The 15,408-nt window shown below is 33.8% G+C and overlaps 2 pseudogenes across 1 annotated transcript; one reads left to right on the top strand and one right to left on the bottom strand.

Moving 5' to 3' along the window:
- Nucleotides 1–92: 92 nt before the first annotated feature.
- On the bottom strand, nt 93–3,696 carry LOC143623017 (putative glycosyltransferase At5g03795; annotated as a pseudogene). Its single transcript, XR_013151814.1, has 4 exons — nt 2,616–3,696; nt 2,083–2,208; nt 1,649–2,003; nt 93–858 (listed from the first exon to the last, which is right to left on the bottom strand). The product of XR_013151814.1 is annotated as a putative glycosyltransferase At5g03795 (transcript).
- Nucleotides 3,697–10,707: 7,011 nt separating this feature from the next.
- Nucleotides 10,708–15,174, top strand: LOC143622841 (uncharacterized; annotated as a pseudogene).
- The last annotated feature ends 234 nt before the right edge of the window (nt 15,175–15,408 follow it).

Below are 15,408 nucleotides of genomic sequence, written 5' to 3'. Positions count from 1 at the left end.
GTTACCATAACAAGTCATGCTAATATTTCAAAACTACAGCAATTATTAGAATAAAACAAGATTAAAATAAAAAAAATCTAAACGACTTATAATCTATTTCATTAAAAATGATATGACAACTTATTGGAAGTTTGGAACTCAACAAATGACAAATCTATTCACAACAATGCTCAAAACATAGAAACCTTAACCAACCGGATATACTCTAAAAACTCTATTGTACCATATAGAATGCAATATCATATGAAATATATCATACTTCACAGGCTTAACATGCCACAGAAAATGTTGTTGCACCTTCTTAACTCTTTGTTGCATCACCGAATACCTGCGGTCTGATATCGACAAAAGAATATTCTTCAAATTCGGGATATCTTTTTCCAAAACGAAAACCGCAAATGACTCCCAGTTCAAAATCTCAAAAAATGGAGGCACGAAACTGACCGATATGATAACGGGAACGCACTCGTGAAATAGGGCCTCTACGACCCGTGGACTGTTGACTTCATAACCTTTTGCGCATATACAATACTTGCTGCTTTTCATGTAATTGATATAGTTTTTATTGCCTTTGGAGTTTGGAAGTTTTTTAAAGATTTTCATATCAGGATCTTTGTTTTCCCAGTGTTTTAAAAGGATCGGGCGGGTTTCACCGTGCATTTGGCCCGCAAAGAAAGCGAGAATCGTACGTTGGGAAGAGGGTTTCCCGCCGATTTCACGTAAGGGGTTTTGAGGTGAGCGGACGTATGTTTCGGCGAGAGATACGTCTTTTCCTAGTTCGAAATGTTCCTTACCGACATCTGAATTGCATAGAGCACGTATGCAACTGTTCATTGATAATCTTGTTTCGTCTGTAGCCTGAAAATATAAAAGTTTTTTTTATGTTTATGTTTTTGTAATAACCGAACTTCCGGTTCATTTATGGTTTTGCATGTAATAGTGTAATAGAAACTGAAAAAAACAAACCAAACCAAATTATAGATTCTCAAATTTATGTGTTTAACTTTTATATAATTTATAAGAATTTAATCAATAGTATAACCCAAAAATTTTAGCTCAGATATATAATAATAAAATATTTATTAATTAATAAAAATAAGGCCCAAACTCATTTTGGGCCAATATTTTTTGGCCCAGTAATTTCAAGCTCAAATGGCAAAAATAGGAAAAGTGGAAAACCAAACAGAACAAAATCCAAACCAGAAACCAAAAAGAGCCAACTGAATTTAAAATTAGTAAACTGACCCAAAAGCCGAATTCTAACTCAGTTTGATTGTGGTTTCGGTTTCAAACCCGAAAACTCAATCTTTAACAAAATGGGTGCTCATCAGTTCAAATTTCGAGTTCCTCAATTCAGTTTCCTCGGTTTTGTAATGCGCTTAATGTTTAATGGGCCATTATAAATAAGAAAATTTTAAAAACCAATTTACCTATTCAAGTTTAGTTTACAAACCAAATATGTTATTCAGTTTGATTTTAAACAGTTTCGGTTTCAAACCAGAAACTTTAATAAGATGGGTGCTCATTGGTTCGGTTTTAAACAGTGTAGGTTTGGTTTTCGGTTGAACTGATTTGAAACCAAATACTTCACACCCCTAAACGAAACCTCCGTATCATTAACATTAACAATATAGATCAAAGCGCTTACCCAATCATGGCAAGCAACGAGAAAATGATCGGACCCACCGGTCCTATTCCACGAATCATATCTCTCAGAAATCAAATGAATATAATCCTTCAAATACTGCACCATGTTGTCCCGACTTCCGGACCCCCTCACATATAACTTTTCTTCCAGCATTCTTGAACTAAAAGGAATATAAAACAAATGGGCTTCTTTTATATTATGAGTAACAAATTGTTTGTTTTCTTGCATATGTTTCATGATCCATCCTTCAGATGCATAAATCCCACTTAGCTCCGATTGTGGCTGATGGAATATTGGTTTTTCACCCTCTTTGTAAACGTAAACCTTTAGAATCTTTTCCATTAATTCATAGCTCCTGCATTTTGTAAAGTGTTCAGTCAAGAAACAAGATATAAGAAATAAGATATTGGGAATTAGATTTGTGTTTTTCTTACGTTTTAAATTTTGAAATGATACAAAGGAGGGTATAGTGAACGGTCATTGTGGTTTACTGGAGCGTTCTCGATTTGTAGTTTTGCATCTAGTAGTTCTTGGTCAACCGGTGAAGGCCATTGTGGCTTCTGCAAAGAATAAAGTTGCATATGTAATTGTAATAAACATGTCCATAGGGGTGTTCGTTATTCCGTTAGGACTTGAAAAACCCGAAATTCAATTCGAATAACAAATTTGAACTCTGGTTTCGAATATTTCAATAGGGTCCTTTTTATAACCGAATCTTGAATTTGGTATTAAAATCAAATTCGAATCTATGAATTTTGAACCAACCCGGCCCGACCCAATTATTTGAAAATTATTTTATTTTTTATAAAAAATACATATTTTTACAGATATTATTTACTTCATATTTTTTCACTAATTCAAACATTTATATTCAAATCCGTTTTGAACTATTCGAATTCGGTTTCAGAAATGTAAAATCCGAATAACTCACATTCGAATAACAAGAAATGTACAAGAACATGCATACCATTGAACGAACCGTAGCGCGATTATAAAGTAAAATGTCATGCATATCAGAAATTGTCACAACGTCTCCAATTGGCTTCGGAGGAACTGGTTTCACTGGCGGGACTTTCTTCACTGGTGACTCACCAGCTGACATGGCAGGAGTGTTCTCTGATGGAGAAGCTTCCTTCACCGGTGACTCGCCAGCTGACTTGGCAGGATGGTTCTCTGATTCAGAAACTTCCTTTACTGGTGACTCACCAGCTGACATGGCAGGACTGTTCTCTGATGTTGCAGGCTTCTTTAAACCAGGGTCCAAATTCGGTGCATTTACTTCTGGTTTAGAGGTATTATTTTCCAAAGCTACCGAAGGAGATATTACCGTTTCATTAACTGTTGTTGGGAGTGTTGAAGCAGCTGGTGGTTCACTAGGTGGTGGACTAGTAATTGAATCATTTGATGGATTACTGCTCTCAATGACAGTATCATTACCATTATCAAGTGTATCAATAGGCATTGTGTGATTGGTGACATCAAAAATGGTAATGTTGCCTAATGATTTGGGGATTTCTGACGAGGTTTCGGTTTCAGTTTGGTTGGTTCGAGTTTGAGTTTGACTGACTGATGGTTGTACCCGACCGATGGTAAAAATAGAAGACGCAACATTACCATATGGGAATTCAAAGTACTGGAACATTATAACCACTGCAAATACCACTGCCACTAGCCGTACTAATCTTTTGGATTCCAATATATACTGAACTTCATGACCCATAGTTATAATAAACCAAAACCACTAAACTAACTTGTACTCAGAGCACTGCATATAACATATATCCCATCAACCTCACTGCAAAACTGCCAATTGATTATAATCAGATGCATCTTATTCAGATATAACATGTAAGCAAAAATACATGAAAATATGAAAATCAAACCCAATAAATCAATCTAGCATTATCACAAAGATGAACTCATCCTATCAAGTCAATTGAAATATTGTTGCGAGCCAAATATCAATTCAGAAAACACAAATCAAATTGCTATTTGAGAAGCAGTAGGTGTAGGGGTGCAAACAAGCCAAGCTACTCGATATTGGCTCGTTAAAAACTTGAACTGAGACGAGCTCAAATGAGCCAGAGCCCGAGATCTTATTGAGGCTCAATGAATAAACGAGCTCGAACCTGAGCTTCACATATCAAGCCCTTGCCAGCTCACTAGCCTAAACAAGCTTTTTATTTATAAAATTTTTATTTGATATGTTTATATAAAAACTATTATTAAATTATATACTATACTATATATAAAAACAATAAAATATCATAATTATATATATATAGGTATTTAATTATAAAAATATATAAATAAATAAATAACTGAATAAATAATAAACGAGCCAAGCCCGACCGAGCTATATAAACAGAGCTTTAACGAGCCCTCTTAAGTTAAAAACGAGCCGAGCTCGAGCCTTAAGGAGCTATGCGTGAGCAAAATACCAAATCTAGGTCTGAAGAGTGAAATTAAGCTTGTGTTAGTGTGAACCAATCAAATCCTCAAATTAGCAGTCTAAACAGCGAACAAACATGAACAACTTACTCAATAGTCAAAATTCAACAGCATTTTACCAATTAGTATCCAAATTCCAGCAATATGCAATCATGCATACACAAATCCAAACTTAAACCCTAAACCACTCCATCAATATCAACCATATATCACAATCACACATTAAGGCATGCGAACGTTAAGTCACCTCGATCACCAGATCGCAAAATTAAACTAAACAGATCGATTAGTTTTCGTGTACGCAAATATTCCGTGATCGTAATAATCAAATCGCATTGAAACAAACGAATAATGAAAACCGATACCGGAATTTAATGCAATTGCATGAAGATTATGAATTAAATATTATTATTAAATATATGAGAATTAAATATACCCTACCTAGGAGAGAAGACGTGGTTTGAAGCTTTGGCAGCTTGTTCAAGGTTTTATGACAGGTGTTGTAATGGCGTTATGCCGGCACAGGAATATATGTATGTATAATGTATGTATATCTATATATATATATATGTGTGTATTCTTGTTATTATAAATATATATTTTTTATTCTATTTGTTTGCTTGATTTGGAAATGATGTATCACCTTTTATAAAGTCTTGACTGAGATGTTATTGCAATTTGGTACTATACTATGTAGATTTGTACATTTTGATCATTATTAATATTTAATAGATAGAATAATGGTATTGCTTCTTGTTTTATTCTTTCTACGCGTCAGAAAATTCTTTATTTGGCAAAAAAGAACACGCTTTTTGCAACAGAAAATAAAAGGAAGAGTGTCCTGGTAAACATTTAAGTTTTGTAATGATGATGATCCAGATTAAGAACATATTTATTACCATTTTTATAGCTAATTAAAGGGGGTATATTCTTAATTAGTTTGTATTTATTTGAAGGGAATACAGATATCACAGAAATTTAAAATGCTACTGGATAGGGATATACAAATGGTACCGTATCAAGTTTATAAAAAATTTGGCATATGGAATTTCGTGATCGGTACCGGCATTTACATAATTTTTGCCTTCGGTGCCGGTACTTACCGGTACCAAACGAACATTTTTGGTACCGGTACCAAGTTTTTGAAAAATTTAGGATCAATACCATACTAGCTGGTACCGATTACCAACACCTATTGTCCACCACCACCATCACCCACCAACCACCGTCCGCCACCACCACCCACCACCACCATCAATCACCATTACCGTCCACAACCCACCATCATTGTCTACCACCATCATCCACCACCATCGTCCACCGCCACAACCTGTTTATATTAGCAGTCTACATACGTTAAAAACAAGCGCAATATTTTTCTTACAGAGATTTGGTTCTTTTACATATGTTTGCAGATGTGGTCCACACTTCACATGTTGCAAACATTTTACCTCTAATAAACAAAAAACCACCTAAGTTTTTAGCATGGTCCATCACATAATAAATCATGTACAATTCACGTGTAGCTGGTGGTGAGAGACACTCATGAAGGTGTTGGTGGTGATACTCTTTACTGGCCTATTGATTGGTATCTTTCTTGCTCAAATATTATTTTTCTTTTATGTTACATTATTGTTTTTATTCTTATCATAGAATATGTTAATTTGATGCAGTTGCCAAATTTAAATTTCATAAAATGAAGTTAATTACTGAGTTTTTTTTCCCATATTTGAACAGCCGGATTAATGTTTAATTTTTTAAAGCTAACTATCATAGTAATAATCCCATAAACCTATTATATACGTAACTTGTAGAACTTGAACACTCCAACTCTAAGGACTGAGATAGATAGATAGATAGATAGATAGATAGATAGATAGATAGATAGATAGAGACACCTTACCACCACCAGATGCATGCCTCTTGTGACGTCAGTTTGTATTCAAAGTTCAGTTATGAAGGCAATGAAGGCAATCAAAGAAAAGCAGCACACTTGGGAGACTAAAAGCGAGATCATTATTAATTTTTAGTGGAGAATTATTATCTTATTAAGAAGAAGTTTTTCGTGATTTTAAAAAATGTACAACTCGTATTTGTCACTTGATGGCTTGATCAATCACATGTCGGGAGTTGTTACTAATTTTCAAGCTTGTCTAAGATGAATATGGAGCCCAAGCAAGAAACCTTTTATTAGCTTTGAACTTGGCTCATTTCAAGCTTGATCAATAAATTTCGAACTCTGTTCGACGGCCCCCGGCTTGACACCTTGCTAGGCCCGAAATTCTTGGAGCCGGCCCTGCTCCTTTCATTAATATGTATTTTTAAGAAAAGCGCTATGTATATTTAATGTTTAAACTCAATTAAATGGCAACTAGCTTGGCGTAGTGACAAAGTGGTATGACTCTTGAGTAAAAGGTTGTAGGTTATAGTCACATTTGAGACTTTTTTAAGCCTATTTTTATACATAAGTTTTTACACAACCTAAATCATAGCCAAGGAAGAGCATTCTCAACCCGTTCCTTAAAATATTTGAGGTAGATTTGCAAATTATATGATATGTTTATGAGTGGTTGTGAATAGAATAGAGAGAAAATGTTATATGGAAAAGTTAAATTTGAGGTTTCGCAATTAATACAATATAATATTTTAATATTTTCTGAAAGTGGTTGTAAGTGGAGGAGAGAAAAAAATATAATGATAAAAGTATAAAAATATTATTTAATTAAACAAGAAAAAAATACATGGTTTTAATGTAATTATATGATAAATGCAAATATATGGTAAGGAATGGGCTGAGAATATTTTAAACCCATTTAAAATTAAATTGTATAAACTCAATAAAATACTCATTTTATTTAAGACTCACAATATTTTTCACCTTCGTTCCAAATTTTTTTTTTCAATTCTCGGAGCCGGCCCTGTTTCGTTTGTTAATAGTTTTTCAAACTCGAGCTCGACTCACTTGTACTTTTTTAAGTTTACAACAACTTATTATATTAAACATAAACGTAAGGATTGATGCCGAATATGTTAACAGTGGGTTTAATATTAGTGTTATAACCCAACCCCAACCCCCCCCCCACCCCACCCCCCCCCATCCAACCCCAAATGAATTAATAATTGTATTGGGTTGAAAATTTTGAAGGTCTTTAAACTTGGAAGAAAATAAGAAAGTTATTACTTGAGCCGGGCACCGATGGATATTGGAAAGGGTCAAGTTGCAATTGATTGGGAGTTTGACACGTGGGATTTCATGCCTAGCTTCCAAGCTGTGTATTTCAGCCGTAAACAGAAGCTAAAGGTCAAACCAACGTATGTCAACGCCAACACACCATACGTGGCGTAATGAAGTTTTCTTTCACTATAACTCGATACAATAAGGTTTATGTGGTGAAATATCACTTAATTAGCAATTAAAAAGAATAAGTGAAGTATTTAATCACTCATTTTCGTGTCTTTCACTTTTTTTTTGTAAATAGAATGTAAATTGTATAATTTGTTTTTTATTACTGTATAGCGTTAATGATACCTTACTTGTAACTCTTATGTTATTTAGGTTTTCACATGAGTTGACTACAATCATCACCGATATCTAAGTTAGCAAATTTATAAGACTCACATTAACCTAGTTTGAATAAACTCAAAATAACTAATCAAACATAATGAAAGCAGGTCACACGTTACAAAAGAACGATGAGGAAAAACGTATGGAAAATAAATGAAATGACATCCGAAGTTGGGCGCACAAGTGACTAATTAACGAGGCATGTTGTCAAATTATGTCACACAAACTAGTTTTATACTTGTTTATTGTTCGGGTATTTTAATGCAACAAAATGAAATCTGAAGTAGACATTCGAATAACATAACATGACATAAGAGAGTTTGGCTTCAACAATAGCGTGATTAATAAATAAGGGTCTATTAATGCCTAACAACGTATATTGATGTGAACACAATGGTCGAATTCCTGATAAAGTGTTATTTCAGTTTTCAAGTAAGCTACATTCAAGTTCTATCCGCAAATGATCTTGATATCTATTGTTGAACCTGTATATTTATTGTTATTGTTCTTGTTAATATTATATAAAGGTGAGTAATAATTAATAAAGATATCATCAAGAACTTGAAATTGAGAAATGAACGTGTATGGGGCCATGGAGGTAAAGTATTCATTTCAATGGAAACATGTGGGCTAGGGTTCTCATGGGCCTCTATGTGTTAGTCCTAAAACCATGGCCGGACCCATTTTAGGGACATACTCTACATGTAGCATGAAATAGAGGTGTACAAAAAAACCCGGTTTTAGGCAAACCGAACCGAACCGGTTTGGGTTTAAAACTGGTTTCACCCAACCGTCAGTTTCAGGATCGGCTCCCTTTAAAATCTACCAAACCGGTTTTAAAACTGAATCGGTTTGAGAAAAACCAGTTTTTAAAACCGATTTATACACCGGACCGAACAGACTTGACCAAGCCGGCCTATCTTGCTTCTAATCCGGTTTATAAACCGAACAGGTTTGAGTCAAACCGGTTTTGACCGGCCGTTGACCAAACCGGTTTAGTTTATAAACCGGTTCGATTTGGGTTTAAAACCAGTTTTGTACACCTCTAGAGGCCCATGAATAAAATTTTCTTTCATGCAACAATAATCAATAACACATACCAGAAAGAAAATTGTTGTGAGTTGCTGGATGTAGTGAAGCACAAACTTGCCGACTGATCATGTCCAAGTAGAAAGAGTTTCAAGACCCAAATTATTTGGTGGTATTTTAGCCCAATAGGATGGAAGCCCATTATCATTTCTTGGCCCATCAGAAACAATGAGAAGCATTGTGATCCAGAAGAATAAGCGTTGACTGATCGAAACCTTTGGACCCGAATGAATCAAAGACCCAAATCCATTGTTTTCTTTGTTTGTCTTTAATAAAAGAAAATAATAATAAATAATAAATAAATAAAAACAAAGATTATTCAAGGTTTTGCCCACTTCATAATCGGTTGTGTCAAGCTTTCTAAAGCCCAAAGTGGATGCCTACAGATGTGGTCCGCTGACTGCAGACATTTTACCTCTGAAAAAACAAACAATACTTAAAACTTATACTCATTTTACTAAAAAAACATTATTTTACAGGCCCAAAGGATCCGTGATTTTTCTAAGCTGAATCTTTGTTCATCTTAACTCGATATCTGATCATTTAATTTATGAGAGCTCAAGCTCTATACGAAGCTTGAGCACCGTTAGATTCATTGTTTTTTTTAGAAATCGATTATAAAATATCCAGTTGACCAACCCGGTTCTTTGGTTTGGGTTATACCATTTGTTGTGCACCTCTACATATATATAAGAAACATGAAAGATATACATAGCCTACTGTTATATGAAATAAATATAGGTGACAAGTGTGACGTTAGTCAAGTTTGAGGACAAATTAATTTGTATAACTTGAACTTGTGTTGTCATTTTGTACCTAAAGTCTACTGTTAGACTTCAAATATGCTTTGTATTCTATGAAATATTTACTGCATTCACACACAATGTATATGTCTATACGTGTGCGCACCTTAGTTTGTGTTCATAATAAATTTATAGAAATCTAAAAACATATGTAAACTGTATAGAAATGTTCCCCTGAATATAAGTTCTTCTAAAGTAGCAGTTATTAGCAAGTATAATCTATCAGTCTTTTTTTTATTTAATTTAAAGTTAAAGTTTTGGCACATATTTAAACATCTGGCTCCAAGACGTGTTAAAACTCTTGAATTCTAATAAAACCAGCTGACTGTACCACTTGTACCACAATAATAATATTCTGAAGATCGAGTGAATCTATAAATTACTCAACCTAGTTAATTAAAGGTAAATATCAAACTCGTGTGTTTAATTTTTATAGTATTCTATAGATTATACCTTTGATGCAATAAATTGAATAATTCAACTTGCTTCAACGTGACGTACGTATACGGTCTAATTCAACGAAGAAAAAGTTTATTTTGTTTGCGAAAACACCTAAGTTAATATTTGTTATATGAAAATAGAATTTGAGTCATCTCTAAGAACACGGTAGTACTTTACTGCTATTTTCTCTCCTTTCAATTCCAACATTGACTCATTGTAGGCTAGTACGCCATCCCTTTCTAACCGAAACATGTTTGAGATTTGTTTAAGGTTAGTGATTTAAAAAATGATTTAGGTATACATGTTTTGAAGTTGTTTTGGGATGTTTTAAGGTTTTGATTAATTTGCATGTATGTAAGTTTAATTATTAGATTTGTAATCTATAACATAGAGTAACAAGTCTTAGATTATTTTTATATAAAATTATTCTTATTCACATTTTAAATATATTCAATTGGACAAAACAATAAATTTATTAAAACATCATCATAAGACGACTTCATGCAAGACTTGAAAGTACTCTAGGATGATTAAACCACACAACAACACAAGTACTTTCTCTGAAATTTCAAGAGGGAACAATCCTAGTAACTACATTTGTTGAAAATTAAAATAACCATAATTTCATCATGTCTTCAAAAAGCCATATATCCAATTCCAATATACATTAATCATATTATCAATTTGTATTCTTACTCCAAATTAAACCATCATGAATCGTCTCCTCTATGAGACAGTTCTAAAAGGTGACACCACCACCTTCTTTAAACTCATTCAAGAAAACGAAACCCAAATCACACAAACGGTGTCCGAATCCTCAAACACCGTCTTACACTTGGCCGCAAGGTTCGGTCACGTTGAACTAGTGTCTGAGATACTAAAAAGGTGGCCGGAGATGGTGGAGGTGGAGAACGGGGACATGGAGACCGCGTTGCATGAGGCGTGTAGAGAAGGTGAGGTTGAGGTGATGAATATGCTAATGGCTGCGGATGAAGGGGTGATCGGAAAGGTGAATTGTAGAGGCGAGAGTGTGTTGTTTGTGGTGTGTGAGAGAGGTAAGGTGGAAGTGGTGAAGCATTTGATAGGGTTTCAATGGCTGCTTGTGCATGAACTTGATGCGTTTATGTGTTCTATACATGTTGCTGCAGCTGCTGGACACACAGGTTTATAATATTATTACTAATAGTACTTTACAGTTTATACTTTTATGATAGTAAGTACCTCTCACGACATCGAACATCCTGAAAGTTTTTCATGAGTTTAGTCGGTGTTCGTCGTTTTTGAAAAAAAAAATAGTTAAATATGGTATACCATACTAAAAACTAGAGTTAAGTGTCATTTTAGTACCTGTAGTTTGATCAAATATGTACGCAACTTTAGTACCTATTTTTTATTTTGTGCAAATGGCTACCTCAGTTTAAAAAAACTTGCATTTTTAGTATTTTTTTTCTAACCCGTCTATTTTTTTCATTAAGTTAAAGATAATTTGGTAACTTCGTTATTTTCTTTGTTTTTTCTTTTCTTTTACACGCTTATATCTTGTAAACCCCAAATCCACAATCATAACATCGAAATCCAAATCATAAATCCTCAAACCCTTTCTCCATATCATCATAGGGTTTGAATTTTTACGATATTTAGGGATTTAGGATTTGGATTTTGATGTTTTAGTTTGGGGATTTAGGGCTTACAAGCTATAAGCGTTTAACATAAAAGAAAAAAAACAAAGAAAATAACGAAGTTACCAAATTATAACTGACTTAACGAAAAAAATAGACGGGGTTAGAAAAAAGTACTAAAATTGAAAGTTTTTTTTTGAAACTGAGGTAACCATTTGCACAAAATAAAGAACATGCACTAAAATTGCGTAGTTAACCAAACCACATGTACTTAAATAACACTTAACTCCTAAAAACTATACTGATAGAAAAAGGTGTATTCTATACTAAAAACTATACTTTGATTAATACATGTGATTTAACTAGTTTTTGTATCAACTATCAAGTCACAGTATACCAATTATTAGTGGATGATAAATGCTCAACGACTTATTCGTTCCACACCCCAGAATTAAGGCCCTACATGTTTTAAAAATTTTGTGTCATCACATCACATGAAAGCAAAAGTCGATCGACTTTATGCGTTTACTTGACTTACGCGTTCACATTAGATATCTAGTATCACCTATGATTTGTGTGTGAAGGGTGATCCTACCGGTCAAACATGTCAATTGCGCTATCGATTTGGTTACCAACTTACAAGCCAATGGACTTAGACGTAAATGAAATGTACGGTTTGGAGTTAACAAGGAAAACCGGTGAAACTTGTCTCATTTTGTCGATTGACTGGTTTTTGAAATTCAACCAATTAGTTTTACGACAATTATGAGGCGCTTTGAACTTCAATTCATGATCTCCCAGCACTTTATACAAATCACCTGAAAAATTTAATGGTGAGCCATGCAAATGGTGGACCAATAGAATTTAAGGAGGGAGCGTTTCACCCTCTTCCAACTACACCCGGTCTTGGGCCATCTTTATAGACCATTTTTTGCTAAATATTAAAAACTTTTATATATGTGTTTTCATAATTATTCACTTATTATTTTAATCATTTATTTGTTTATTATAATGTAAATAAATATATAAATTATATTTAAATATAAACTTTGCGATTCAAAAGGGGATAGCGGCGCAACTTGTTGCTCGCTTACCCATTATCCAGATGTAGCTCGGTTTGTGTTATATATAAAAATTTCCTATTAATAAAAAAAAATATAAACACTATTTATTTATACAAAAAAAAAGGAAATTTCATACTTGTACTCATCACAAGTTCTCATGGCAAAAACCAAAAAGTACATAAAAAGTTAAAAACCATGATAAATTTCATTTCAATCTTTGTGGCTTACGTACGTACCCACGCCCCACGGTTGATAATTTTGTGGTCGTTAAATTAATTTTTAGTATAGAAAAAATTTTACATGATTCAAATGAATGCCGTCACAAATTAATTTTGGGGAGAGAAATAATATTATATTTATGCATATTTTAAAAATAAAAATATGTCGACCAACATCACAAAAACCTATGTGGTCCGAACTGTATACCGATGTGATTAAGCTTTAATTTGCATACTAACTTTTCTATCATATATTTTTATATAGAAATTGTGAAGGAGATACTTAAGGTGCGACCGGAGTTTGCAAGAAAGTATACTTCAGAAGGATACTCACCGTTACATCTAGCTTGTAGTAAAGGTCACATAGACACAATACGAGATATTCTATGGTTCGAGCCGGATCTCATGTACCTTTGAGATCACAAAGGTTGGACACCCCTACATTGGGCATCAATGAAAGGGCGGGTTGGAGTTCTTGGTGAAATAATCAAGATAAGCCTTGAATCCGTTGAGATGGTTACCAACCATGGCGAAACTATTCTTCATATCGCAGTTAAGTATAACCAGTATGATGGACTAAAATACCTAATGGAGACACTTAACATCCTAGAACTTGTGAATAGACAAGACAATGATGGGCAACACAGTGTTACACTTAGCGACGGCCGGAAAACTTACTACGGTAATTGTACATCTTTATAATCTCTTTATAAGTGGCAAAATTAGGTTTCAATAGAGTGACTTGGGTGTCAATCATGTTCGGTGAATTAGAACCCACACACAACTCATATACTTACATATTTATGTCAAAAATATCAACCCTATAGCTGACACAATACATTCATGAACATGTAATGAATAGTGTAATCCATTTATCCAAACGAGTTAGCAGGTTATGATGTGTGGATCGATGGTTAGTGATACCTGTGATTTTTTTTTACTAACTCATTTATCTATATAAAAAAATTAAACATCTAGCTCTTTAGTTATTATTATAATTTTGTTAATTGTTGTAGGATATAGCTCGTGGAATACACGGATGGTTAAAAAAGTACAATAAAAAAGTTAAATTTAATAATATACCTAATAACATACTTTATGTATTCCTAAGATAAAAATAATAATAATTAAAATTTTATAATTTATAAATATATAAAAATCTCATTTAATACAACATTTAGAGTTACATCTGTATATATGAAATAATAATTTAGTTGACATTTTAGTTGATTACTCTAGTTGAATGACATATGAAAAAATAGTTTTGTTTTAGTAGTATAAATAGATTTATACATAATACATCTAGCTCTTTAGTTATTATTATAATTTTATTAATTGTTGTTTGTTACACACAAATTAACAGATGGTGACATATTTACTTAAACATGGAGTGGATGTAAACGCCATCAATCAAAGAGGGTACACAGCACTAGATATAGTCGAAGCCAATGGAAGCAACTCAGCTATTCTCCAAATTATGCCAGGCCTTATAGATGCCGGTGCAAAAACATGTGCCCAGTTACCCCCTAGAGACATCCCAGAAGTAGTTCGTCACAAATTAATCACACATAGATCCCCAACGAATGGGAAAATGGAATCCCCACATAATCAACATCATCACTACAGAAAGAAAACTCATCGAAGATCGAAACAAATAGAGCTTCACAACGAGGGTTTATGAAATGCAAGAAACACGATAACAATTGTTGCAGTTTTGATAGCAACCGTTACGTCTTCAGCTGGAATAAACCCTCCTGGCGGTTTTAGTCAAGAAACCGGAAAGGCTAAAATGGGAACAAAGCTCCCGTTTAAGGTGTGCAACATTATAGCATTGTTTTTATCTCTAGGAATTGTTAGTGTTTTAGTTAGTGTGATTCCGTTTAGACGGAAATCAATGATGAATTTGTTAGTAGCCACACATAAAGTTATGTGGGTGTCTACTATGTTCATGGCCGCAGCCTATATTGCTGCGACATGGACCATTTTGCCACATAAGCCAGGCTCGAGATGGTTGGACATTGGATTGATGATTGTTGGGGTGGGATGCACGTTAGTTGTGCTTTTAGGGTTGGGTGTGTTGTTGGTGGAACAATGGTCAAGAAAGCGAGAATGGCGGAGAAGAAGAAAGGGGGAAAAAAAGAAGGATGGCACGCCTAATAGTAGTCTTAATAGTCGTGTTAAGAATAGTCATCAGTCGTTTTCTAGTAACTCGGACATTGAAAGCTCTGATAATGGTTACCATGTTTACTAGTTAAGATTTCATTATATGTTTGTAATTTTGTTAGTTTTTTGTATGGGGTGGTTGATATAATAACTGGCTATTCTATTTTTGTAACCCTCTTGTTACATATATTAAGGGGTGATTAATGTGATCCAAGTTCATGTATGTATAATTATCTTCTACTGCGGTTTCTCTCTCAACATGGTTTAGCTTCACCTATAAACGCGAAATAGCCTCACTACAATAAGCATTGTCAACGAGAGTGCATTGAACAACGCTAGGGTTATTT

The sequence above is a fragment of the Bidens hawaiensis genome, unplaced genomic scaffold, assembly GCF_021521415.1.
Source record: "Bidens hawaiensis isolate Kalapana, Puna unplaced genomic scaffold, B.hawaiensis_p1.1 tig00003244_1, whole genome shotgun sequence".
NCBI lineage: Eukaryota > Viridiplantae > Streptophyta > Magnoliopsida > Asterales > Asteraceae > Bidens > Bidens hawaiensis.
This window is presented reverse-complemented; position numbering and strand designations above follow the sequence as displayed.